At 47.4% G+C, this 27022-nt stretch overlaps 1 long non-coding RNA gene across 1 annotated transcript in view; it reads left to right on the plus strand.

Moving 5' to 3' along the window:
• LOC126930465 (uncharacterized) overlaps positions 1-14748 on the plus strand; it is a 36830-nt gene extending 22082 nt beyond the window's left edge. The window contains exon 2 of the long non-coding RNA XR_007717594.1: positions 7325-14748. This is a non-coding gene — a long non-coding RNA (uncharacterized LOC126930465). The remainder of the gene's footprint in view (positions 1-7324) is intronic.
• Positions 14749-27022: the final 12274 nt, after the last annotated feature.

The raw sequence follows: 27022 nt of genomic DNA on the forward strand, positions 1-27022 counted from the left end.
CATTATATTCAGCATCCCAAACAGCCCCAGTCACGTGGTAGGTGCTTCACAAACATCGGTTGAGTGGATGGATAGTCAGGGAAGTAAGCTTTCGGTGAAGGTGACATACGAGCGAGGTCTTCAAGCATGGGTAAGACTTCAAAGGAAGGGGGAGAACGTGAGCAAAATGGGCTATAGGGAATAAAGAAGTCATGTGTGTGAGCGTGTTTGTGGTGGGGTGGGAGCCCATGTGTAAATCAGATTGGCTGACTCAAGGGATTCTCTAAAGGGAGCAGTGGCAGACAGGGCTGGGAAGGCAGATCTGAGCTTGTTTACAGGGGCTGCGAGTGCCAGGCTAAGAGGTGCCACTTCTGTCCTGCGGACGGTGGGATCCACTGAAGGTGAGTGAGGTGGGGAGGTGCCTGGCCATTTGGCCTCAGCATACAGGTGCCTGAGATTGAGAGAGCAGCCAGGGACCTCTGCATCACAAGTTGGTGACCCAAGAAAAGGAGGTCTTTGCCTCTGTGAGTCCCTAAAAGCCAGGCTGGAGCCCTCTGCTTGGGAGCTGTGTTTCTCTGCCACAGTGTCAGTGCCCTAGCGGAGTGCCCGAGGGGAGGGGCAGGAGGCCCCTTGGATGAGCTGGCACTGCGCCCCTGCTGCTGTCAGAGTGACTCAGATCCCCTCCTGGCACCAGCCTGCTCAGGCAGTGCAAGCTGTTCCTTTGGCTCCTGGAGACTGGGCTGGTTCTTTACTTCTTTCTCCCCTAGGACTGAGCCAGAGAGGAGGGGTGCGGATTTCTGTGTTTCCACCCTGTTCTCTTCTCCCAGCACAGGGGTGCGAGGGGAGGAAGTGGAGGCTGCAGTGCTGGGCTCTGGGTTCATTCCCTGTGATTCCTCTGGGCTGCCCCGAGTCCTGCTCAGCACATACACAATGGGACACCAGGTGTGCTGGACAAATGACCAGGCAATGTGGTACTTGAATGCAAGGGTTTCCTGAAAAGTTACCATCAAAAACTGGGTCAGGTGGACACATGCAGATGGAGCATCGGCGGTGACTTCCTCCAAGTAATGACATGCCCTAAGATTGTTCAGCACAGAGAGGACTTAAGCCACAGAAGGTTTGTACAGCACTTTACAGCTTACAAGATCTTTCCGCATCCTCAATGTCAGTTATTTCTTACAGCTGTCCTGTGAGCAAAGTGGCATTTCTATTTTTTTTAGTTTGAAGTTCAGAGATGTTAAGCCACTTGCTAAATGTCACATAGATATTCACAGGCAGAGATGAAAACCCTAACCTGGGTCTCTGGGTTATTTATAAGAGTTTAAATGAACCACACCGTACACTGTGCCCCTTCTCCTGGACTCTTAAACATTAGCATTCACCTTACGTTAACCCTTCCTTGGAATGTCACTTGCTCACAGGGCGAACTCAAATAACCATTGCAGCCTCAGGAGCCATCAGTGCTTGTTCAAAGAGATAATATGTAGGTGACTAAACACTGGGGAGTACCTACAGTTGACCATGATGGACCGCTCATTGACCAAGCATTTCCAGTTACTCCTGTTCATCAGCTGTTGCCAGTTGTACTTAGCCTGGCATATTACTTTCGGTTAAACCATATGAAAGTGTCATTTTGGGTGGTCAAAAATAGTCACATATTGAAAGTATTTTAGGGTTTGACCTAATATATCAAAGATACTAAATACACGTGTGTTATTTAATTTGAGAGGAACTAGAACATTTGGGAGTTCAAATTTTCAAAGCAGACTCAGCTTCCTCAATCTATGTCATGGAGTGAATACCAACTCATGGCATTGTTAGGGGATCAGTGAGATATCGTGTCTAAAAGAGCATACCTGCTTTAGTGCCATGAGATTATCTCTAAATTAGCTTTATTTGAATTGGCACAAGCTCTGACTTCAATGCTGAAAGGGGCTAATAGTTACCCTCAAGAGGCTTATAGTTTGACAGAGACCATTCAGACATGTCCGTCTAGAAAAGATGTCAGGCATTCCAGAGTCTAGTGCTTGGACGTGGATAGTGTTATGACCACGGCCCCAGAGTCAAAATGCCTTGGCTGGAATCTTAGTTCCGCCACTTACTTGATCTGTGACCTTGAGCAATTTAATCATTTCTCAGCCACTTAGTTTTCTCATCAGTGGAACAAGAATAACAATATGCCCACTTCATAGAGCTGTGAAGATTCAGTAAGATAATGAATGCCAAGGACTTGGAATTGTTCTTGGCATGTAAAACGTGCACAGTCAATTTCGCTGCTACTATTATTATGATAGTATTATTAATATTCTTATTCCTCAAATGAGAGGGAGCATTAGAGTAATCTTTGCTCAGGATGGAATAGTCTTCTGCCTACAACCCTCAGTGTTAGGTTCTCAGCTTCTGAGAATGCTGTCATCTGTGGTCTCCAAAGTTTAGGACTACTGACGATAGGCCTGAGATGAGGAGTGCGTCTGCAAATGCTTCACAGTCAGAAAGCAGATTTAGAAATTTCTAGGGAAACTATGCTCTCTGATGAGGTCTTGAGACCCTGGTAAGAATCTGGGGGTTGAAAGCCCCCATAATTAGCCACCCAAAACATCTATTGTCCAACTTCCCTGGGTTAAGTGAGACTTCCCAGTAAAACTGCTCATGGAAGGGGAAACTCAGTGGATAGACCTTCCTTATCTCTGATTATATGAAGGGCTGTACAACTTTAAAGGGAGCACAGCCCACACAGGACTGCTCTCGCTTCTGATACCAGTTGCAAGTTCAGGAGTCCCCAAGACTATCCTTAGGTTTAATCATTTGCTAAAATGATTCACAGAACTTGCTGAAAGATGCTATACTCCTGAATATAATTTGTTACAGGGAAAATAAATGTTGAAATCAGCCAAGGGAAGAAGCACATAGGGTGGAGTCTAGGAACAATTCAAAATGTGGAGATACAGCTGGGCACAGTGGCTCACGCCTGTAATCCCAGCACTTTGGGAGGCAGAGGCGAGCAGATCATCTGAGGTCAGGAGTTCGAGACCAGCCTGGCCAACATAGTGAAATCCCATCTCTACTAACAAAATACAAAAACTAGCTGGATGTGGTGGCACACACCTGTAGTCCCTGCTACTCGGGAGGCTGAGGCAGGAGAATTGCTTGAACCCGGGAGGCGGAGGTTGCAGTGAGCCGAGACCACAGCACTGCACTCTAGCCTGAGCAACAGAGCAAGACTCAGTCTTAAATTAAAAAAAAAAATGTGAAGATCCCAGTTGTTCTCTCCATGGAGTCACTCTCGTGCCACCAATGTGTGACAATACACATGAGTATTGCCTGATAGGGAATCTCACTTGGGCCTTGAGGTCCACAGTTTTTACTGGAGCTCCATCACCTAAGTGGTTGACTTCCCGTGTGGCTCACCTCTGTCTCCAGTCCCTCAGGAAGGCAAGCTGATACCACATGATTCAAAGTGTCCACCTTCCAGCACATTGCTGCTGTGGTTCAGAACCTGCACCATAAATCACATTGTTACTCTGCCTGGCCCAAGGCCTCAAGCAAACGAAGATAGTCCTATCAGTCATGATAGTCCAAGGGCTTAGAGATCACCTCCAAGAAGTGGAGGACAGAACCAAACCTCTTTTTGGGAAAGGTTAGTTTGTTTACTACACAGGCCTTGTGTAGACTCTGGGGGCACTGAGATAGTCAGTGACTATGAGCTCCCATCCCAGGGAGCTCATAGTCTACTGGGAGAGGCAAGTTAGGTAACCAATACAAGTCAGCCAGTGTGTAGCTGCGCAATTGGCTATGACCACCAGAGGGCGCTGCAGCGAGGTTCTTGAAAGAGCAGGTGCAGCCTGTGAGGTCTACAGGGATAGTTTGGTGACGTGGGAATGGGGTTGGCCTAATTAGCAAAGTTTGTGTCATAAAGTGAGACTCACGTAACATTTCTAGAAGAGAAGTTCTTGACTGTTGACATGCTTATCAACTCCGCTGGCCCAGAGGATCTCCAAATCCAGCTTACCTCACTTACTCACTGACTTTGGGGTTTGGGTGGGTGCGTGGGTGGCAATTAAGCCTCCTGGAAAAATTGGGAAGCTCAATATCTCAGTAATGGTTGAGGCAGCAGTGAGGCTGAGCAAAAGTAAATCAGTGATTGGGGACCAAAGTGTATAGACACGATTATGCACACTATCAGAGATCTGTCCACAAACCACCCACCATTGCAGCCCTCACTCAGAAACTGTTCTCTTGATGATTACAGCTGCCGCACAGGATCCGTGAGAGGGCATGGGCATTCTCCCCTTGCCTGCTTTTTGGAAGTTGCCTGGGTCCCTCTGGAGCAGGGGGAATAGAACTCTTGGATGCTCTTTGGCATTATTTGCCTGCTTAGACAGTGCATGGTCTCCATCACCCTCATTCCCATCTTTCACCACTCCCAAGAACTTGCCTATTCTGCCATTGACCTCACCAGCAACACTTTGATGGAGACCTAAGCTAACCATCCTTTTCTCCTCCACTCATATGCATTTCATGGTCTATTACTGGCCCTCACATTCACTCTCTGGGTCCCTGAGGATGGGCAACTCCACCAAAATAATTCAGAGGGATGGCTACAACTGTCAACTTGTAGAGACATAGCCTCCATGTGTCAATGGGGAACTATAAAGACCACGTTTCAATGTGGACCCCTGCCTTGGGGGCCCATGGTTTGATGCCCTAGGAAGTTTCACCACCTGACTTAATCCCACCATGAGGCCTCTTTTAGGGGAGCTGGGCAACACCTTTCTGACCCCAATCCTTTATTTGTTCAAGAAAAGCAGCAGACTCCTGCTCTCATCTCAAAGCACCAATATCAGCAGCCACCTTTGCCTTTCTTTTTTTTTTTTTGTCAGGGGGAGGGGTTCTGAATAGTTTTAGGTTTTTACATTTCATGCTTTTTCTTTTCAAAACACATTTTGTGTGTGTGTGTGTATCTCTGTATATGACCCAGGGCAGTAAGAAAAAGAAAACTTGGTTCATTCAATGTGTTGATATTCACTGAAAATTTTTCATAAACCTGGCACTGTTGGGGTGCCGGGAACTTAAGTAGAAAAGACAAGGTCATAGTGCTTGAGAAGCCCACTGTCCAGTAGGGGAGGCAAACGTGTAAATGACTAACCAAGTGGCAAAATGGGTGATACTACCAAGGGGGAATAAACAATTTTTCGGCAAGTAGTGACAACCAGGGAAAGGTTCCCAGAGAAGGAAATGTTTCAAGCAGGCCTTGAAAGAACACTGGAGCTTCGCAGTTGGAGAAGAGAGAGAAGTTATTCTAGGCAACAGGAGCGACACAGACAAAAGCAAGGAGGTGTGGGAATGCATGGTGTGTTCACTGAGGACACAGAGGAGCCAAGGCCACCATCCAATGCCGCACCAGCTGTGTACTGCACAACTCCAGGAGAGGTGCGCAATCCCGACCGTGGTATGAATGGCGCAGCCTGGAATCATGCAGTATGGTAGCCTGACAGAGGGGACTCGGGAGAGATGGGGGAGGTGTAGTGAAGAATCTTGAGAAATTTCACTTTCATTTCATCTGCTGCCTCGGCTATCAATGAGCAACTGCTCAGCAGACATTGGCTGAGCAACCACTGAGTACTTGGGGTTTACCGTATCTCTGCCATTCTCATGTACTGCACGAGCAGGGGCTATTAAGGGCTGTCTGGTAATAATGAGCAGTGCTGTCCAGCAAAGGCCAGCACACTTCAGACCTGGCACACATCATTAGATGCACTTCAGTGACGGGGGATGGATTCATCGGTGGGCCTGAGCCCCCTTGGCTTCACATTGCGGATGTCTCAGAGCAGTGGGGGATCATGGTGGCCATGTAGTTCTACTCTCTCCTTGTGGAAATCAGAAACTGAGGGCCAGAAGGAGAAAGTGACTTGCTCAAAACCAAGAGTTTGATAGTTTTTGATCTTAAGCTAGAAGTTCGGTCTCTTACCTTGTATCTCGGTAATATTTTCACCAAACGTCACTGTCATGGAGTGCCATTTATTTATCCTTCATAGAATGGAGGGTTGTGCTTATAACCCATCAGGGTAAGCAACCCCAGCTGCTCTGATAGGCAACCTCTGGATCTCAGTAGTCTAATACAAGAAAAGTTCATGTCTCAGTCTCATCACAACCTAATACGAGTTGGGTGACTCTCTCTGCAGTTACACGGGAGTGTAGGGGGGTCCATCTCGTGGCAGAAAGAATGGAGAAAACACACCCACTCTTAAGTGCCTCAGCCAGGGAGTGACGCACATCATTTCTGCTCATATCCCATTGGTGAGAACAATCCCAGATCACGTCTAGATGCAGGGAGGCTGAGAAGTGTAGTTCAGCTGTGTGCCAGGAATAGGAGATGGTTTCAGTGAGCCTCCAGTCAACATATGCACAGTTATAATGTGGAAAGTCCACATCTGTTATCTCTAATGCTCGCAAAGCAATGGCTGTTGACTGAGTGGTTATCTGTTCTCTGTCCCAGAGCTATCGCTTCTATCTCCTGTGCCTCTCCCCATGTTCTATTCCACAGGTGGAAACTGTGACCCAGAGAATTCAGTGACCTATCCAGGGTCATGTTCAACCAAACAGATCTAGAACTTTGACCCAAGAGGTCTAGATTTCAGAAAGCACCTTCCTCTCCTCAGGCATACCTGAAGGTATCTTCGGATAGCAGGTGCCTTCTCTTGGAGGATGTGCTCACAGCTGCACGCTGCTGAACACGTTGTTTGCAGTGGCAGATGATGGCAGGCAGTGAGGCCCCCGGGGAGGGAGAGGGGAAAGGAGAGAGCAACACACCTGTCTTCTCTCCAAGCTGTTGTTCCCCTATCTGCCAGCCACGCTTTCCTCTTATGCTGTCATGAAACTGTTTATTTTTATTGACAGCAAGCACCGCAGCTTGGAATATTTGTCTGCGAGGAGAGAGCAGCCGGGACTGATTCTGGAGCCTGGCTGTGCGTGGGGATGTGTGCATGCCGGCTCGTGCAGTCAGCTGCTGCTTTGATTTCAGCTTAGCTTTCCTCATGGCATGGAGCAGAAACCAGTGTTTCTTTCCTCCTCTAGGCACCACAGATCTCATAACAGGGGAAAGGTTATTTGTGGGGAAGGCATTGATTTGGAAAGAGACATGAGTGATCAGTTTCTCCCCCATGCTCATCTCCTGGGGTCCTTGACATAACTTGATTCCTCCAGAGCCCTTAAAGCCCCTTCTCTGGGGTTAGGCTTGGCCCTTTCTGGGTTCATACACTCTCCAGGCGCTTTCATACCACTGCTGTTGCAACCCTCCCGACAGCATGTCAGGTTCCTGATTTATCTCCATTTGTCATTTCTGCAGGCATTATGAGGGCAAGACCAGGACACGGAAGACTTGATCTGAATCCATTCCAGTTCAATCAGTTGCCTCAATCAGTTAATTCATTCCTCATAGTTACAAAGTTATGGTCTCTTCAGAAATTACTTTTCAGTTCCTGGACTCCCCATCCCATAACCTTTAAACCTTTCGGATTAGCCACCTTAATTCAAGCTGTTGAAGCTTCCATAGAATAAACTTTCTTTTTTTGTTTAGAAAAGGTATATTCAAATTTCTTGAGCTTCTTGTTGAGAGGCTCTGTGCTAATCGCTCTTATTTACGTTATTATCTCATTTAACGATATCGTCTCATTTAAAGAGGTACTGTGAGAAAGAGTTTCTGAAAAAAAAAGATGTGGTCAGTTCTTGTGTGAGAGACACTTGATTAGACACTGCAGCGTCAAAGATGGTTTTTAAATGACTCTGTCCTTCCAGAAGCTCAGTCTAGTGGCCATGGTGGTTAATCGCCATCAGAGTGGCGATACAGCCAGGCTCCAGAATCAGCAGCATGGTCCACAGTTCCTGAGTGAGCTCACATTTTGTGTCAGGCAGTGAGTGCACAAAGCCCTTGGCAGGCACACCTTGTTTATTCCCCCTCACTTCTAGGAGACAGGCACTCTTACCACTATACCCATTTTGGTGGTTGGGTAACCTGAGTCTTAGAGAGGTTGAGTTACCTGCCCCAGGCATCGAGCTAGTGTGTAATAGAGCTGGGGTTTTGTTTGTTTGTTTGTTTTGAGAAAGAATCTTGCTCTGTTGCCCAGGCTGGAGTGCAAGGGCGTGATCTCAGCTCACTGCAACCTCTGGTTCCCAGGTTCAAACGATTCTCCTGCCTCAGCCTCCCAAGTAGCTGAGACTACAGGTGTGTGTCACCATGCCTGGCTAATTTTTTGTATTTTTACTAGAGATGGGTCGTTCAGGATGGTCTCAATTTCCTGACCTCATGATCCACCCACCTTGGCCTCCCAAAGTGCTGGGATTATAGGCATGAGCCACTGCGGCTGGCTGATAGAGAGCTAGTATTTAACCCACATCTGGCTGACTCCAGCATCGCGATACTGACTCCATCATACAATGCAAATAGCAGCAAGAACCACAAAAGGGCTCCACCAGGCTTACAAATCAAGTGCCCGGGGCAGGGAAAAGTTTAATTAATTCTCACAGGAGAGCCTGGGAAGGTGGCCTCAATGAGTTTGAATTTGAGCTGGTCGTTAAAACATTGGCAGGGCTCCCGAAGGCAGATTTAACAGGGAGGCACTCCAGTGAACAGCATGTCAGGAAGCTGGAAGTTCCGCCTGAGACAGGGCCGTGAGGAGCCCACCTGAGTGCTGTAAGGAGCGGATTCGTATTTTTCCTCACTTATCGTTCCAGCTCTCTCAAGTGGGAATATTTGAAAGATATTTACATTATTGTAAAGATCTGGGTTGTTCCCACCCTTTTTGCCGTTGGGGATCATTAAGCTCTGTTGAGAATAACTAAGGCTCAGAGGACAGGGCCTACAGGAGTGCTTTGCTACCTGGCCTTGGGGAACGCTGCCTGCGGAAAGCTGGAACCCCCTCGAGCAGCCTGTGGCCCACTCAACCCTAAGGTGGGAGGAGGAGGCAGGCATCCAGGAACAGACCACAGAGCCTCCTCCTGCCTGCCTGGCAGCCGTCCACCTTCCATCCTTCCCTGAGCTCTTGGCTTCCCCAGGCAACAAAATGGAGCCTGTGTATTGTAATCTCAGGCACAGCTTGAGCCATTGTTCCTGGAGATTTCCAGGCCTCTTCTTTGGAGGCAGAGGCTACGGGTCGAAAGGTGAAGAGACAAGGGCCTCAAGCCCCTCCACCAGTTGACATTCGTTTCTTGCCTGCTCTGTCTCCAGCTGTGTGTCCGGGGACCGGTACACATCGCTGCCCCTACGATTAAGAACCTCAGGTTTCTTCTCTGAAAACAACCAGAAATGAGCCATAAAACAGCCAGGGACTCACTGTCATTAAGCAAATGAAGTGTTCTTGAAATAGTGACGTGCTGAGGTTACGGCAAGCATAATCCAGCCACGATTACGACAGGAGAGATGGACGGCTGGCAAAAGAAAGGTCTTTCCGGCTGCCGGGATCGAGACACTGTTTGAACAGGGGTAAGGGTGGTGAAGGTAACCTCTTCCGTGGACATCGACCATTAGGACACACAGGTCAGGTGACCAGAGGAGGGGGAGGAAATCCTGAAGAGGTTATTCACCACTATCAGGGGCCTTGGGGAGAGTGCTGTCCGCTTCTGGGGGAACACAGTGTTTCTCAGATGTGACTATGCACCACATCACTTGGGGGTCTTGTTAAAAGGCAGACTGATTCCAATGGTCTGGGTGGGGCCTGAGGTTGTGCATTTCTAGCCAGCCCTGGGGAAGCTGCTGCTGCAGTACAGCTCACATGTGGAGAGCAAGGGCTTCTCTTGACTGTCACACTCAAGACCGTCGGGTTCTCTCCAAAGCAAGGAGGTTTAAGACTCAGGTGTGACTTTTCAAAATTGAATTTCTTTAAAGAGAAAAATCTTGAGGCATCCGTCTGGGAGTGGAACAGGTAAAGACCAGGCATGGAAGAAGAGTGTATTTTATTTGTGCCAGGGGAGTTGAGGGCGACTGGAGGGCCGGGTTCAGCTGATGAGCCCAGGACCTAATCCCCAGCAGACCCTGCCGTGCAGGGGCCAGGTTTCCTGGGATCAGGTCAGTCTCACTCCCCAGGGGCATGGCCTCACTGGGAAGGTGGGGCACATGGTTCTAGCCTTAACCCCACCTTCCAGCTGCATTTATTAAGGCCAACAGGGTCTGGGGAGAGCAAGGTATTCTGAATTCATGAGAAAGCAGATGACAGAGATTCTTACGCGCTGTCTTTGGGAGGCATCTGAAAAGCGTGATCTGGAGTTCCATGGGGTCTGTGCTCAGCGTGAGGTCGTGCTCACCCGCAGCCTGCATGACAAGTGCTGCAGGGACGTGGATGCTGCTCAGGAGCTTTAACAAGTGGCTCCTTGGGGGCAAAGGAGCAGCAGAACTCACTGCTTTGCCACCTTGTTGATTTTTACCACTCATCAGCTCAGCCAGTCCTCCACACAGCTAAGGAAAAAAGAACACGTTAGTGCAGGTTGGCCTATTTGTCATAAATTCAAAATCACAGAGACCCAAACTGCAAAACACCTAGGACATGGGAAGGCCCTGACCATTGATTCCCATCCCATTTCTCCAGCCTCAGAGCAGGGACTGGTGGAGGGTGATCCCAGACAGACAGGCTGAGAGGCTGGCAGTGGTCAGTGACATGGCTCCTTGAACCCCCTTCCAGTCCAGAGGCCTCTCTTGGCCACCTGAGTGACCAAAGTAGTCCGGCCTCCTCAGGCTGCCCCTTTCTGCCTCTGCCTATCTGCAGCCCCACTCTACAAGAGTTCCGCTAGTCTGTGGTTCTCAACCTGGTGGGATTTTGTTCCTAGAGCATATTTGGCAATGTCTGAAGACATTTTGTCACAGCTGGGGCAGGTGCTACTGGCACCTGTGGGTAGAGGCCAGGAAAGCTGTTAAATCTCCTACAAGGTACAGGACAGCCCCCGCAAGCAAGAATTATCCAGCTCAAAATGTTAATCATGCTGAGATTCAGAAATGTAGACAAGTGCCTAGGGGTCTGGGAGGGACTTGGGAGAGCCAGAAACACAGGTAACCAGGCTGAGACTTTACCAGAATTACATGCCTTAGAGCAAAGTACTAGGGCTTAAATTTCTCCCCTTAAGAAGAGGACTCCCTGTAACTTGCTGTTTGTTTCACCTACCTGCAGCTTTGTCACCTGCCTGTGACGCTGTCATCAAGTCTTTCTACCCCCGGCATCAAGGTGGTTTTAGTAAGTGGTGGTGATACAGCAGGTGAAGGAGAGAAAAAGCCAGGGTCGTCTTCATTTTCATTCCCTACTGGACATCTTTGACATCACCACAGAGTTAGAGTCAGGCAGGAGAAAGGGCACAGGTTGTGGAATCAGAAGATCCTGGGTTTTGGCTATGCAACCTTTGGAAGTGAGCTAACCTCTCTGTCCTCAGTTTTCCCTCTTGGAAGATGCATGTAACCAAGCCTTTAACCATACAAGGATTAGAACATAGTGGGTATTCAGAAAATATTAACCAGCATCCCAAATTTTTATGAAATGCTTGTTTTTTTCCACCTAACCCTGGATGACCAGGAAGAGAAGTCAGGTCCCGGAAGTCTAGTAGTAAACACACCGAAGACAGCAACCACCACAGGCACATATTCAAGATTCGGGCTAAACAAAACCAGTTAAATCTTGACTATATGCAAGTCAATGATCTGCTCATCTATCTGCATGCTAAGTCTTGGTTTTGCCAAACTTTAGGGCTGAACCAGAGAGTATTGAAGATGTGGGTAGCCGTACAAATTAGAGAGTAGTGCCACTGTGAGTGTGCCTCTGTGGGTCATTATGGGTGCCAGGATGGATGAGCGTATCTGTGGCTGGGTGTGCAAGACAGTGTGTAGACAAATGAATTTGATTCCCAGACCACATGTAAATGCATTAAAGATTAGTCTTGTTTGAAGTGTTTTGTTCTTCTCAGCCTCTATTAGAAGTAGACATGCTAACATTATATAAATACGATGCTTTTTTTTTTTTCATTTATTTTTACTTATCTACTGCCTCTTTCCCCAACAAGGATCTGAGATAGTTCACAACTAAGGATATAGATGATACATGAATAAAGTTATAGGTATAAGTGTAAATCTATTTCTATATATTTGTATATCAAGACTGAAAGTTATGCTAATGCTGCAGGCCAATCTTGTCACTATAATTGATCATCGCGTTTGTCTCTGAGTTTCTTGCCAGCCAAGGTAAAAAGAGAAAAAGAAGAAAATTACATAACACAATTTTTTTATGTGTGGCTTTGAAGAACAAAGCGGATAATTTCAACTACAATCTCACAACAAACGCAGAAGTGGATTTCACAACAAATCTTGATGAAAGCCGAGTGCATAGCATTAAACTGCAGTTTAGTGACGGCGGCTCCACAAAGCTCCTGAGAGGCTAGTGCTTTCAGCGTTTAATCTGATATGGATGAACTTCGAATGCCCAAAAGAGTAGATACCTCACCATTCCTTATGCTTTCTTCCCGAAATATAATATTTCCGGCTGGGTTTTTTTTTTTTTTTTTAAACCAGGAATTGTGTACAGATAATAGGGTGTTACTTCCTTGCAGAGACCTGAGTGCTGGACTTCTAGGTCATAAGCAGATAGATCACTTATATAGAAATGCCCATCCCTGTTCCTGGTATAGAGGAGGCACCCTGTGCACATCTTTCTGTTATTGGTTCGTTTTTTCCATTTGTTCATTCATACACCCATCTGTCTGTCTGACCCGCACCTGATTTTGGGAAACAGAACAAAAGGACGTAGTAGTTGCCGTGTAACTTTTTGAGATGAGCTTCAGTGGCTGTGACATGGGGGCTTCCATCCTCCAACCCCCGTACGTGACTGAGTCCTCACTTGGAGTAGTAAAGGCACATGGGACAAAGCTGAGATTAACAGGCCTGGTTGTTTAGCAGAGAAACTGGCGTTATGTGGACAGGCCAAGCTGTAGGAAAGCAATCTGAAAGGCCATCCTGAGAGTGTTTAACTAATTAAATGGGTTCACCAGTTGAGAGCCATGCTGCAAACAAAAGGTCTGTGGTGTCCCTTTCCTGAAAGAAAAACAACCCATCTCTCATTCCATTCTTAGTTATATATGTATAATTGCAGCCACGCCTGTTTGCACAGCCAATGACATAAGTATAAGTCAATTTATGTTTGTTTTTAGCGCCATGCTATTCAGTTGCCAAGAAACACATTACTTGCTTAATGGTTTACCTAATCCACTCTGTTAGTCCTTTGCAATGTGATCCATTTTTTGGGTCCTTGGTTAAAGCAATCACATGACTAGATTATGCCTGAGATTCTGCTCTCATCATCACCACCCTTCATCTCCTGTGTGGGTGCACACACTCACATGCGCACACATTCACATGCACACAAATCCGCCACACACATCCACTCACATACACGCATTCACATGCATACAGACTCATTCACATGCATGTACATCCATGCACACACACTCACATGCACACACTCATTCACATGCACACTTGCTCACATACACACATATTCATGCATGGACGCTTGCTCACATGTGTACGAGTCATGTGCACACACTCACTCACATGCATATGCCTTTGAGAGCCCAAAACTTCAGAAAAAAAGAAAAGATAGAAAGAAAACAGCTTTGAGCAGGTACAAGCAGCCTCTAACCCTCTGAAATTCCCCTTGTGACAACCCACATAGCTGTCACATCTCGTGAAGCTGCGTTTGAATTCTTCAGTCGCTGTGCTATTCTGACTAATGCACTTTCCTGGATGTCTTAAAGTTAATCAGAACATCCTTTTTTTTTTTTTTTTTTTCCCGGTTGTACCATGCTACTGAAAATCTTCCTATAGGCATTAGCCCTTTTTCCAGCCTTGGCAAATACCATAAGTAAACGAATCTGCCTTTGAATGATAAAGGCTCATTGTAGCTGAGAGTAGAGACTCATTAAGGCATAAATGATGTGGATTTTGGAATGAGACAATCTGACATTGGATTTCAGCTTTGAATGGCACTTACGGGCCATGTGTTTTCTGACACCTGGCTTACCTTTTATTAACCTTGGTTTTATTTACTAGCCTGCAGAAATGGAGATGACTATGTTTACCTTGTAGAGCTATTATGGAAGTTATAAACATTGTAGGTAAAGATCTGGAGCTTAATGGTATCCTGTATATGGCAGATGTGTTGTTTTGGCTTCTATTATTGCAAGGAGTGCCAGAGTAATATATAATGATAAAAGATGCAGGAAATGGAAACTGAGTCAAATGTAGAATCTCCTCAGGGCAGTCTTTTTTGAAAACTGAATTCTGATGCCACAGCTGATATTTCCATATTAATAACGTGGAGTCTAGTGAGAGCAATCCACATCTGATGTAGCGATGCAAAGTTTCTCCATGGAGAACTGGCATAAGTGGTATATGTAGGTCTATGGTGTCAGCATGGGGTGAGGGATCCCTTTGGCTGTCCCCAGGCTCTGCTGGACCATGGAAGGAATGTGGGAGTTGAAACATTGGGGACTTTTGCCCCAACCACACAGGAGAGCAACACGGGAGGCAGAATTAGACTCCCTGCCCAAGATCTTGCAGCAGGCTGCCTGGTCCTCAAGCCACATGGGGTCCATTCTGCATTCAATACAGTGGGGGTTGGTTATTCCTGGCAGAATTCCCTGTTATTAAATAAAGAGAAACTTAAAGAAGCAAATAAAAAATGTTTCTTGTGCATCTTAGGCTTCTTGTGGCTTTTAAGGCAAATAACATTTTGAAGAATGGTTAGCAAATCATAAACATATGGATGGCAGTACTTGGCCTCAAAGATAGCTAGATGCGAACTTAACCAGCCTGGCCAACATGGTGAAACCCTGTCTCTACTAAAAATACAAAAAAATTGCTGGGTGTGGTGGCAGGCGCCTGTAATTCCAGCAATTTGGGAGGCTGAGGCACGAAAATGGCTCTAACCTGGGAGGTGGAGGCTGTAGTGAGCTGAGATCATGCCACGGCACTCCAGCCTGGGGAGCAGAGTGAGAGTCCATCTCAGAAAAGAATAAAGGAAGAATGAAGACATTGGCAGGAAGTGTCATTGGGAAGCTACCTTCTCAACCTCAGGCAGGTACATATCCTTTTTTTTCTGGTTAACTTTCAGACGAATCTTAGGAGAGGAATATTGAGATGAGGGTGGCAAAGTCTTTGCAATAGGAGGGACAGTGGCTCCCGAGAATTGGAGCCCTACCACATTTCTAAGAGCAGAATGGTATCCGATTGGCTTTGTATTTGCCAAGCCACAATGTACAACCAAAACCTCAGAGTCTACTGGATAGAAGAAAACCGAGACTGCTGAAACTCCTTTCCTTCCTTTTCTCTTATTCAGGGCATCCTAAAAGCAGGCTCTGGCATTTTCCACTAACAAGTTATATGAGGGATAAAACACAGAAGACAGAGAACTAAGAAATCCCCAGCTCCCAGTCTCCCTGGCCTGTTCCGCTTTCACCATTGGCTTTTCAATTATTAATTAATCACGAATTAGTAAATAACAATGAATGATAGGAAAGTGTTGCACTGTCTTCCACTGCATCTGGAAACACTAAATGGCAATCCTCATAACAGACTCTCAATAAATATAATTAAATGCCTATGACATGCCAAGTGCTCTGCTGGGCACATTGGAGATCACAGAGAAGCACTGTGTCCCCAGCTCCTCTAGGGGACCCCAGAGTCTGTTGGGGAATGCAAGAGGCATCATGAAAAAAATCACTGTTCTTACCAGGCAGTAACTGCCAGTGCCCAGTGATCAGCCAGCCAAGCTCCAGGAGGCCATAGACCAGGAAAGAAGTTAGCTGGAAATCTGTTTTCTCCTTGTGTATTTCATGACGTTAATTTCAGTAGGAGAAATCCCAATTGCATGTGCTTCCAGCAGCAACAATTTTTAAAGCTGGGGAAGGAGTTTTTTTGTTGTTGTTTGTTTGGTGTTTTTGTTTTTGAGACGGAGTCTTGCTCTGTCGCTAGGTTGGAGTGCAGTGGCACCATCTCGGCTCACTGCAACCTCTGCCTCCTGGGTTCAAGCGATTCTCCTGCCTCAGTCTCCTGAGTAGCTGGGACTACAGGCATGTGCCACCACGCTCGGCTAATTATTGTATCTTTTTTAGTAGAGACAGGGTTTCACCATGTTGGCCAGGCTGGTCTTCATCTCCTGACCTCAGGTGATGCGCCTGCCTCAGCCTCCCAAAGTGCTGGGATTACAGGTGTGAGCCACCGCGCCCGGCTGGGGAAGGAGTTTTTAAGGAAGTTGGGAGAGATTTGGTGGGAGGGGGGATTATTCTTTCCCTGTTAAATCTTGGATCCAAGGAACTTGGGTTTGTTAGAAAGAAGGGTCATGATGCCTTTTGTCCCAAGGACTTCACATGACATGAAATAGCTACCTTATCTGGAGCACACAGCTCACGCTCACATGCGCACATGGTACAGGCTGAACCACTGCAGCCGCTCTTGCTGTCCCCAGGACCCCACCCTACCTAGGCTCCCGGCCAGTGGAATCTCTGACACCCACGGGCTTTCCTGGGCACAACCGGTGCTTGTTCCTGTTAGAGTCCTCTCCTCATCACCTGCGGGATACACTCAGCCTTGACATGGCTTCTGTTTTGCTTGTGACTACAGTGTACAGCTCAGCCTCCTCTCTCCAGTGAAGCCACCTGTTCTTAAAGAGTGCCCAAAGCTGCATTGTAGCTCTGCTGTCTGTCTTTCCTCCTTTAGCCTCACACAGCCTTCTTCAAAATCCTATTCGAAAAAACCTTATCTCCTCTACATCTCCCAGACGGTCTGAAGCACTGTTGCTTAAAGGAATGAGCTCCAACTTTGGGGAAAGACAAGCATCCTTTTGGAGCAGGGCTTGGCCACTTGCTAGCTGTGTGACTTTCGGTGGGTAACTTATCCTCTCTAAGCTTCAACTTCTTCTTCTGTGAAACAGGATTCATGTGAATGTTACAGGGTGACGTGGCCAAAGCGTCTAGTGTGGTGTCTGGCACATGGTGGGGAGTTGTTATTTTTAATGCACCCCCTTCATTTTCTGATATGTGCATAGCTTGCACCAGCACAAAGTTAATTTAGCTTATGTTGCCATTTTACGAATGTGTTTTATGAGCCAGAACTTTGTTAGTCACTTTCAATAGGGGTTATCTCATGTAACCCTTCCAACTGCTTGTGTGATGTCGATGCTATTTTCTCCATTTTCTAGATAGAATAACTGAGGCTAGAGACCAGGAATGTGAAACTGGGTTCTCCAAGGACTCCACTAGTCCCTTTCCGTTCCCTCCCACATCTGGTTCATGCTTTTTTGCTTTTCTCAAGGGAGATGACACAAATGAGAAGACACAATCCCTGTCCTCAGAGAGCCCAGAGTCCAGGAAAACCAAGAATGTCAGCCAGAACTCTAACCAAAGTTCAGGGAAAACAGACTCGTGCCTGTGGGCTGATCAGGCATGGCAGGGTATAGCGGGTGGTGAGGCAGTGGAGAAGGCATGGGCCCAGGCCTTCCAAGATGAGCTTCATGTAGCCTTGGATGACATGGGGACTAGAATAGAGGCAAATGGACGAAGAATCAAGGGGAGGAGAATCCCATGCGGAGAGCCAAATTCACCCTCAAGAGACGTAAGCAAATAAGCATGAAGCAGATGTGGGAGGGGATGGAAAGGGGCTAGCGGAGTACTCAGCACCAGCAGAATGTGTGTGCTGGGATGGGGGTTCAGAACTCAGGAGTGGATTAAAAGGAAGCCCATAGCCCTATTCTCAAGGAGCTTGCAGTTTAGTTGGTGGGAAGTTGAGCATTGAGAGAGAGAGAGAGAGAAGAGAGAGGATTGCATGTTGCACATACTTGCATGAGGGCAGGGACTGTACTTTTCAATTTCTATTGAAGCTTCTTGCCTGTAGCATGCATCCCAGGTCTCTGGCTTGGCAAGTTGCTCAACCAAGTCACCTCTACGGAGAGCAGGAGGCAGCAAAGACTTGCAGACTTGCAGGCAAGTCAAGGGGCGGAACTGGCTTTCTGCTTCTCAAGGTGAGAGGTGCAGGCCTATGCCGGGGCACTTCCGGGAGGCTTCTTTTCACGGCTAAGCTACCTGCCAACAAGGATGATTTCTCCAGGTACAAAGCTTTACACTAAGTTATGAGGGAGGCAGAAAAATAAGAAGACACAATTCCTGTCCTCAGAGAGCCCAGAACCCAGGAAAGCCAAGGATGTCAACAAGAACCCTAATCAAGCTTCTGGGAAAACAGACTTAAACACCTGTGGGCCCACTGGGCAAGGCAGTGTACAGCGGGTGGCAGGAAAGTGGAGAAAGGGTGAGCCCAGCTTCTCCGAGTTGAAATTCATATAGCCTTGGACCACACGGGCATTAGAATGGAAGGAAATGGGCCAAAAATCAAGGGGGGAAGAATTCCATACAGAGAGCCAAATGCAGCCTTTTAAAAATTAGGTCCACAATGGAGAAATGGGAGAAGGAAAAGGGGAAAGTTGTGAGGGAGAAATCAACACTCTGACTATATTGGCAATGGTAGGTCTGTTAAGTGACCCAGAGGATCCTGGTGACAAAGTGAAGTGACGGTTTGGAGAAGTGAAAACACAAGACAAAACCACGGACTCTGGGCTTGATTTCAAGTCCTGCTGTAGGTGTTGGCCATCCAGTCATGGACAAGTGACTTACCTCTCGGCCGGCCTCCATCTCCTCTCCTTGACCACTGGGTAATGGCAGCCGCCTTGCAGGTCAGTGAGAAAGAAAGGGAGCTTGCTTTGGGGTGACCTTTGTCCTTTCCAGAGCTGTGGGATCCAGCCAGGTGTGGTGTTCCTCTACTACGTACAACCTGAACCAGTTCTGACGCAGTTAAGAAGCATAAAATACAAGCCAACCTTATATCCCTTTCCTGTTTTGTTTTGTTTTGTTTTTTTTTAATTAGAACAGTCCTTGAAGTGGGCATCTCATCTTTTGAATGGTAAACTGAGGTACAGTCAAGAATACCAATGGCCTTTATCCCACACTTCGTAGGAATTGAAGCACTGGGATGCAGGCTTCCCGCTCCAGACCTGAGGGCTTTGCATCCGAATGTGTCTGAGAATGCCCTGGGGCGCAGTGAAGAGCAGGTTCTTTGGACCCCCCCAGAGGAGGGCGCAGACCTGGAATGGGGCTAGAGTCTTCATTGCTCACACCCTCTCCACGGTCTTCTGACCCAGGGGGCCCAGGGTCCACACTTGAGAGCCTTTGCCTTAAACCCCATATGCTCCTCCTTCCTCTGCGGTCCTTCCTCTCTCATGGCACAGAGCATCCTTCACGGATGTTCTCTTTTTCTGCCCTGCCCAGGCTCCTGTCCCTAGCACATTCTGGTGGCACTCGCTGAAAACCACTGCCCTGGCTGTCTGTCACGGCCAGAGCTGGCCAATGGATGGGGTCCAGGCTGGTGAGCTACCTGCATCGCCAAGAGGGGACCCCTGGAGGGTTTATAGGCAGCTGGGTCAGGCACTCTGGATCTGGCCCTTCTCTTCTCTCCTTCCCCCATGGTGAGGTGCTTGGGGCAAGGCTGAGCCAGAACTTCCCTGGAACTTCTCTGCTGAGCATGACTTGGCCGCCCTGTTTCCCCGAGCCTTCTGCTTCGGGGCGCTAATCTTACTTCCTCTCGCATTAGTCTCCCGTTCTCTTGCCTCCCTTGAGCTCTCTTGCTCTTTCTCCCAATCTCCTGTCTGATCTCACCCCACTGCGATCCCCAGCACCCAGCCTGCCAGGATGGAGCTGGGAGGTAGAGTGACTAATGTGCTTGGAGGTGAGTCATCTGCTAAATATAAAAACCCACTCACATCCCTGGATGCAAAAGATTCCGAGAGACTCCATGTCCTTCCCCCCAAATCCACCCTTCCTCAGGGGACCGAGAGAAGTTTATTCGTGAACAGAAAACAAATGCCAAGGAGCAGCCACAGCAGCATCATCTCATTGCCCTCAGCTCCTCCCACAGATCTCTAAAGGCAGGAATTTCCCTGTCTCTCCAGTTGCTCTAGAAGGAAGGAGTAGGGTTGGGAAGACTGTGACCCCCACCCTCCTTGGAGTTGCCAAGACAGCAAAATTGATCTTCAGGACTGACTTCCCCCCTCTCTTCTTTCTGTCCCCTTTCCCGTTCAGGAGACCCCAGACTGCCCAGCCTCCTGCAAATGTAAAGATGAGTCTTTTAAATACATTGATATCTTGCAGGCCTTGGGCATGCCTCACCATGCGTGATTGAATTGATGGGTTTCAGGTGTGGGCCCTACCCTTGGACAGGTGCCCTCCCTGAGGGTCATTCAGTTCCCACTACAGAGAGCGCATCTTGCTGGGCTTGACTGCTATGAGTCTTTGTTCGCCTTGGAATAGGGGTCCTTTTTGCGTGCGTGCATGTGTGTGTGTGATACCACATACAGATTTATTTTTATTTTGTTTTTTATTTTTGTGTGTACATAGCCGGTGTATATGTTTATGGAGTGCCCTTGATGTAGTATACAACGCGTAGTGGTCACAGGTCAGGGTAAAATGGGGTATCCATCACCTCAAGCATTTATCCTTTGTGTTACAAACAATCTAATTGTACTTTTAGTTATTTTAAAATGTACAATTGAATTAATATTGACTACAGTCTCTCTGTTGTGGTATCAAATACTAGATCTTACTCATTCTTTCTAACTATTTTTTGTACCCATTAACCATCTCCACTTCCCCCTTGCCACCCAATTGCGGGACTTCAAGTCTGAAAAGCTGAGTTTTAGTCCTCAGACAGGAACTAACTTCCTCTGTGACTTTAGACAAGTGTCTTCACCTCTCTGGGCTTCTTCTTCCTAAAATCTGTTTGCAATGGAGTCTTACTAAATGCTCTTGGAGGCGTAGCTCGTCCCTTTCTGTAATCACCACATACCCTTTGCTTACATGGAGGGTGGTCTGAAGGTCTCTCCCTGGGGAAGAAGCACAGGTGACCTCCCTGACCATGTGCCTCACATGTATGTACCTGTGCACACGTGTGATGTGGGGAAAACACCAACTGATGTCCTGACAAGCATTCACTCTCACATTCATGGTGCAGTCATTGCAGCTTGGAACGTAGAGAAAATGCAGTTCTCACCTTTCGAGGACTGTGATCTGAAATCGGACGGCACATCTTCTCACGTAAAATGTGAATTTGATTCCCTCTCCATCTTTTCATTTGTCTGCCTCTTTATGTTTTTCCATTCTCAGGCTTTTTGAAAGGCAGAGGAAAGACCATTTCAGTGGAGGTTAGAAGGTACGACTGGCAGCACAGGGAGTTAGAAAAAGACGAAGAAGAACTGTGACAAATCAGAATTGTGCTTCTAGACTCCACAGGACTAGGCTCTGGTCTCCACTGAACCACCAAGTGACTGTGTGACCTTAGACCCAGTGCCTGCCCTCTCTGGACACGCACTGAACAGGAGGGCTTCAATGGGGTCTCCTCTAGCCAAAACATTCTAAAATTATGAGGTGACACAATTGAGGCGTGGAGGAGAGAGAATCAGCCCTTGGGTGATGCTTACCACAAATGATCAATCTAAAAAGTCCCCGAGGATAAGAATCACTTTACTTGTAATAACTAAAATAATAAGTCACTCTTCGCTTGGCCTCATTCAAAATGTATTTGTCTCGTGCCAATGAGTTTCAAACTTACAAAGTGGCTGCCTGTCGTAGGTGGAGTCTTTGTGGATGGGTGGCATGCTGCACGAAATGTTACGGAATTACCAGAGCAGACTGGCACCTAAGCATTTCCTGATGCCATCAGTGAGCTGTCTGAGAAGAGGTTTGCTCAGGTCACATGGCTAACTTGTGGCCCAGCCCTACAGAGGACCATGACATCCTTCCCTGCGTGAAGCTGGGCCGGTCTTTACCCTGTGGATCGGCCCGGTTTCCTCAGCAGGCCCTCGTCCTCTCTGACTTGGGGATGGGGAGAATGAGGAGCTAGTAACCTTCTCCTCCCAAACGTTATGCATCCTGGTAGATCTGTGGCTAGGCAAAATGTGCTTCCCTCTGGAACCCGCTTCTCCAGAACACGGCTCCCAGGTGGCAGTATTGGTGAAGGGATCCATACAGCTTGCTGTGCCCACTGCCACAAGGCGCACTGCTGGCGTGCATTCTGTCTGGAGGCTCCGTGGTTCTGCTGTGTGCCCCCCTCACCTCTCTGGTAACGATGCTCAGGGAATTTCAGGGTCCACCTTGTTGTCCTAGAACAGAGTCTTGGTGGTGATCTGGAGGTCCGAGGCACAGAGGAAGCAGAGTGCTTTTCATCTGTGTCTAGATTCTTCCTTTTTCTCCTACTGGCAGCCCCAGCAGAAGCCACCTGGAACTTAGCTCTCCAACTCACACACTGAAAGAGACTTTGAGGGGTCACCTTGATTCCTTCCCCCAACCCAGGGAGAAGATCCAGACCCATTCAATGACCACAGCCTCTGAGGGCAGAGGAGGACAAGCTGCTGGCCTCGAGTGGCCTGGACTTCCCACTCCGAGCGAGTGGCTACAGCTGCGTCAGGCTCTGCAGTCCTCTTTGCATTTGCATGCTCTTCCCTATTGCCCTCAGCAGGGGCTGTGGCCGCCTCTATCGGGGTCAGAGAGTCCTCTGGCTCCCCTTGCAGAGGCAAGAGAAAGAGGATCACAGCGTTTTCACGCTCTGGAGCAAGAGTGACCTGTATGTCTGGAGGCTCTGGAGAGCTATTTTGTCAAAACTGAGCAAGCATGCCACCAGTTCCTTCATCCGGCAACATTTTTTGAGCACCTACTATGTGCCAGCCAATTCCCTACGCTGAAAATGCACCTTGGTCGCTGCAGGAGGCCTCTGTGTATTTTGCCAACTCATGAATGAGACCCAACCCCCGGGAGGTGCGTACCCACGTGCTCCTGTCAATCTGGCTGATAGTGCACGGCAAAACCCACAGCAGCAATCTCCTGGCCTTCCTCCTCTGCCCCAGTTAATTAGGGAGAATAGTGCCGTGACCTACTCACAGCTGTCAACAAGAGAAGTTTGGGGGACTCCGAGTGCTGTAGAGAAAGAAGCACCCACCTACAAAGTGTTTCCTGCAATTGCAGCAGGAAAAGCAACTATGGTGGCTTGAGCCCAGTTCAGAGCAGACATCTTAGATAAAGAAATGGGAGGCTGTCTTCTCAGGGAGAGAGAAGCCTATCCCTCAGCTGGTCGGGAGAATACAGGCCTGCTGCAACTTGGCTCTGTGCAGTGTAGGCCGATAGGGAGGCTGGGTAATTCAGAGGCGTGGAGCCCCACGGTCACTGTGTCTCCTGGGAACACAAACCTGGCTCCTAACAAGAAGCAGCAACAGAGAAGGGAGAACTCTGTGGCTGCAGGTGCCCTGTGACTCTGCCCTCTGAGGAGCCCACAGTCGGCCTGGGAGCCCTTGCCTCGTAGAGCCTCATCCTAACATTGAGGTCATCTCCAGGCTACCAAGTGAAAGTGTACCCCAATGCAAGCAGCGTTAGCACCCAGCATTTGCATTCTGTGCATGGCTGCTCTTCGCATCATCGGGGGCTGAGCTGTCCAGGTTCATGGACACTCTCCTCGCAGCTCCCTGCTAGGGCCTAGGGCAGTGCTGGTGCCCAGCCAAGTCCATTTTTGTTGCGTTGAAATGAAATGAGTTAGGGGCTGAAGAGAAAAATAAAAAAAAGAAAAAGGCTTGAGATTTGTCCCATGGAAACTCATGTTATTCTTGCCAAAATCTTTGAGAAAGAGAAGGAGAGTGTGCACATTTCTTAAGGGTTACAGTCTTTTTTTTTTTTTTTACATCTCAGATATTTTCCCATCAGGCCTAAGAGGATCAGGCTAATGGGTATCTTGGAGGGCTGGGTGAAGGGTAGTGGAAGTCATGGCCATCCCCTACGCAGGGCAGGAACCAGAGCAACGGAAGTAACAGAAATAGAAGAGCCTGACCATGTGCTGGTCTTTAGGGGAATCAGGAGATGGATGAACAGTGTGGCCCCTCCACTTATCCTCTGGTAATGGGATGCAGTAGCCTGTGGTCAGCATGGGGCAGACACTTCATCTGGCTCTGCCTTTTTTCCTCAGCTCCAGAATGGGGAATAAGCCACCACTCTTTGTAGATTTGTTGCGAGAATGCAATGTGAGGTTTTGATAGTCAACGAAGTTCTTTACATGTGTTGATCCATCCTGGAGCTTCACTACCTTTTCCACACTGCCAGGGTTTGCTCATTTTCCAAAGCCCTGGTGTCCGTATAATTGGTGGTCCCATGGGGGGAACTGCAGGAACTATGAAGCCAGTCCACCCAGTGCCAGAACCCTGGTTTGGTCACACACCAGCTATGTCACTGTGGGCAAGTTTACCACTCATTACAAGTTAACATGTTAACTTGCAATCTTCATACTCACTTTGCAGAAGTGCTTGGAGGTCTATCTGAGCAGAGACATGTAGACAAGCACCCAGAACAGGTTGGCTGGACTGACTGTACCTCACATACACTCCTGGGCAAGCACTGAGGCCCTCCTCTTCTATTTCAACTATTCAGACCTGTTTCTTCAGGCAGTGTTTAGGTTAGGAACATTTGCCTTCTTCATTTTGCAGAGCGAGGTGCAAGACTGTCTGTCCGAAAGGTGACATTGCCTGGGTCAGAACACGGAGAGGGCTGGGAGCCCTTAGTTTGGGCCTCCCTACTGCAGGGGCCGCCAAGGAAGTGAGGCCAGCTCCTCTTTCAATCTTCACACCCAGGGTAAGGATACGGAACTTGCATTTTATGCCTTTTCTCTACTTGGGACCTCAGTGGTGACCTCTGAGTTAGAGGTATCACAACAGAGCCAGTCAGTTTCTGTTCAGCGGGAAGTCCAAGGTGCCTTTGGAGCTCGGGTGGTAAAACTGACTGTCGTTGGCTGAATCCATGGGTCGCCTCTGTCCTCTAGTGGCGAGAGAGGGAAAGGCATTGGCCACTCTGGGCCAGGCTTGCCAGCCAGATTCAATTGCCTTTGAGTGATGGTGTATATTTGGTCACCTGGAAACCTAGCAGCACCAGGCAGCACAAACCCAAGCAAGGCCAACACACAGAAGTCATCACCGGACACATTCCAGGCCTGGATGGAGGGTTTCACTCACCTGTTTATTTGTTCATTCATTTATTCCTTCATTCAACAAATATTTATGGAGTGTCTGCTATGTGTGGGCGTGACTCTAGGAAGTAGATCAAGACAGTGATCAAAACAGGCAATGAGGGAGTGACGTCATTGGCAAGATAGCGGAAAAGGACTTTTCAGCACTTGCCCCTTTGCTGAAACATGAATTTGAACAACCCTCTGTGCATGAAAATACCTTCGGAAGAGCTCAGAAATCTGGGCGATAGATGACAGTACCTGGTTAGAAAAGACACACTGAAGGCAGTAGGAAGGACAGCTTCACATTACCTGTGTCCTCACACCCCCAAGCCTATGCAGAGCATCACAGAGATCTTCTACATGAAAGAAGGGGAGCGAAGTGACCACCAATTTCACTGTGGACCCTAGTGCCGGGCTGGCCCTTATGAATCCAGGATCCTGGGGTCTAATAATGTTAACAGAAAAACATTAAACACATTAAATGTGATAGAGTTTGATGGAGTAAAGAACAAAAATTCATGAATCGGTCAGTCCTCAGACCAAATAGGTTCAGAAAACTCTAGGCTGCAACACGGTCAGGTAGCATTTATGGACAGAAAATGGAAGGGAGATGCAGAGACAACTTGATGGGCTATGGCTTCATTTGTCTTATTTGAGCATGTTCTTATCAGCTGGCCTCTGGCAACTGATTGAAGTTCAGCTGCTGAGACTGGCTGAGACTCAGTTATCTGTTATAAAATTATACTCAGCCTGAGCTCAGGAGTTTGAGACCAGCCTGTTCAACACAGTGAAACCCCATCTTTACTAAAATACAAAAAATTAGCTGAGCGTGGTGGTGTGCACCTGTAGTCCCAGCTACTCGGGAGTCTGAGGCAGGAGAATTGCTTAAACTCAAAAGGTGGAGGTTACAGTGAGCCAAGATCGCAACACTGCACTCCAGCCTGGGTGACACAGTGAGATTCCATCTCAAAAAAAAAAAAAAAAAAAAAAAAAAAATATCCTCCTATGTTAGGCTTGCAGTTAGTTTCCATACTAACTTAGGTTGAAATTAATTAAAGAGGGACTCAAAGTACAGAGGCATTCGCAGACCAAATTTAATTTAATTTAACAATAGAGTGGTTAAGCATATTCGGGGAAAAACAAAAGATCCAACTATATGCTGCCTACAAGAGAGTCACTTCAGCTTTAAAGATACACATAGGTCGAAAGTAAAGAGATGGAAAAAGATATTCCATGCAAATGGTAACCGAAAAGAGGAACAGGGGTGGCTATACTAAAATCAGATAAATTAGACTTTAAGTCAAAAACTGTCACAAGAAACAAAAAAGTTTTATCCTATATATAATGATAAAGGGATAAACTCATCAAAAGCATGTAACAAGGATAAATATATATGCACCTAACATCAGAGCACCTAAGTATATGAAGAAAATATTTTAAAAATTAAAGAGAGAAATACACAGGAATACAATAACAGTAGGAGACTTCCATACTTAACTTTCAACAATGAATAGATCTTACAGATTGAAAGTCAGTAGGGAAACAGTGAACTTGGACAACACTGTAGACCAAATGGACCTGACGGGCATATACAGAGCATTCCATCCAAAAGCAGCAGAATTATGCACACACAGAGCATTATGCAGAATAGATGGAGACATCACACTACCTGATTTCAAAATATTCTACAAAGCAATAGTACTCATGACAGTATAATACTGGTGTGAAAATAGACATATAGACCAATGGAACAGAATAGAGAACCCAGAAACAAATCCACTCGTTTTCAGTCAATTGCTCTTTGACAAAGTTGCCAAGAATATACAAGGGGGGAAAGATACTCTTTTCAATAAAGAGTGTGTGAAAAACTGGATATTCACATGCAGAAGAAAAAAATTGAACCATTTTCTCACACTATATACAAAAATCAACTCAAAATGC

This window comes from Macaca thibetana, chromosome 11, assembly GCF_024542745.1.
Source record: "Macaca thibetana thibetana isolate TM-01 chromosome 11, ASM2454274v1, whole genome shotgun sequence".
Lineage (NCBI taxonomy): Eukaryota > Metazoa > Chordata > Mammalia > Primates > Cercopithecidae > Macaca > Macaca thibetana.